Source organism: Pseudonaja textilis, chromosome 5 (genome assembly GCF_049901715.1).
Source record: "Pseudonaja textilis isolate UNSWEBS1 chromosome 5, rPseTex1.2, whole genome shotgun sequence".
Classification (NCBI taxonomy): domain Eukaryota; kingdom Metazoa; phylum Chordata; class Lepidosauria; order Squamata; family Elapidae; genus Pseudonaja; species Pseudonaja textilis.
In genome coordinates this window covers 70,565,291-70,567,136 of record NC_141994.1, presented here as the reverse complement: position 1 = coordinate 70,567,136, position 1,846 = coordinate 70,565,291, and positions in this window count along the sequence as shown.

The window sequence follows — 1,846 nt, the reverse complement described above, 5'->3', positions numbered from 1 at the left end:
ATAACAGAGTTGGAGGGGACCTTGGAGGTCTTCTAGCCCAACCCCCTGCCTAGGCAGGAAACCCTACACCACTTCAGACAAATGGTTATCCAACGTCTTTAAAAAAAAAACTTTCAGTATTGGAGCACCCACAATTTCTGGAGACAATTTGTTCCACTGATTAATTGTTCTAATTGTCAGTAAATTTCTCCTTAGTTCTCAGTTGCTTCTCTCCTTGATTAATTTCCACCCGTTGCTTCTTGTCCTGCCTTCAGGTGCTTTGGAGAATAGCTTGACTCCCTTTTCTTTGGGGCAGCCCCTGAGGTATTGGAAGGCTGCTATCATGTCTCCCCTAGTCCTTCTTTTCATTAGACTAGACCCATGAGGGTGAACCTATGGCATGCATACCACAGGTGGCATGTGGAGCCATTTGTGAGGGCACGCGAGCCCCATATGTTTGTGGATTTCAACTCCCAGAATTCCCCAACCTGAGTGGTTTTTTTTTACCTTTAACAGTTTGTCAGACCCCTGAAACCAAGAAAAACACTTAGCCAATATTTAAAGCAAGGTGTTTTTTTTTTATTGTTCCACACCTATACACAGAATGTTGCCCAACTGAAGTAACCTACTACCTACATCAAACATATACTTGGGAACTATTAGGGAGAGGCTGTCCTCACCCTCCCTCACACACACGAAAAATATCCAAATTGTCCTTTCTTACTCCTCTGCAATGCATTTCCTCCTTTCTGGGAAACCAGCCCACTACATTCCATCACACAGTTTTAAGATGTGTGGATTTCGACTCCCAGAATTCCCCAACCAGCATATTTTTCAAACTTGGCAACTTTAAGAGGCACGTGGACTTCAATTCCCAGAATCCCCCAGCCAGCGTGGTGGTTGTTTTTTTTTTTTTTACATTTGGCAACTTTAAGATATGTGTGGACTTCAACTCCCCAAATCCCCTAGCCAGTATGTTTTCCCAGTTGGCAGCTTTAAGATAAGAGGATTTCAATTCCCAGAATCCCCTAGCCAGTATTATTTTGTTTTTAAATTTAGCAACTTTAAGATATGTGTGGACTTCAACTCCCAGAATTCTCTAGCCAGCATGTTTTTCAAACTTCCAATTTTCAGAAGCATGTGGATTTCAACTCTCAGAATCTCCCAGCCAGTGTATTTTTTTTCAAACTTCAAGAAGCCTATGGATATCAATTCCCAGAATTCCGTAGCAAGCATGGTTTTCAAAATTTGCAACCTTAGGGTTTGTGTGAACTTCAACTCCCAAAATTCTTCAGCTAGTATGTTTTCCACACTTGGCAACTTGAAGATACATGGACTCCAACTCCCAGAATCCCCCAGCCAGCACGATTTTTTCTGCAGTCGGCAACGTTAAGATGTGTGTGGACTTCAACTCCCAGAATTCCCCAGCCAGCCAGCTGGGAGTTGAAGTCCACTTATCTAAAAGTTTCCATGTTTGTAATTCGTGAATTCAGCTATAATTGCAGTAAACATTTTAAGAGAGAGCTATCTACTGTATGTTGGCAAAAAAAAGAGAAAAGAATCAAAAAGCGTTTGGTAGCACCTTTTCCAACTAAGCAATTTGATCAAATTTTATTAAAATTAGTTAGTCAGAAAAGGTGTTGCCAGGCTACCTACAACTATAGTTAGTAGATAGGTAACTACAAGCCTATGATTATGCATTGCAGATCCAAACTGATTCATTACTGGCTTGTGAGAATTCATATTGAACTTTTGGCACTGGGAAATTTGACAAGCAAGTTGAAAAGGGAACCAAAACATGAGTTTAATCACCACAATCAAGTGGATAGTAAAAACCGCACATGACAAGTCAGCAAATAGTAACTCC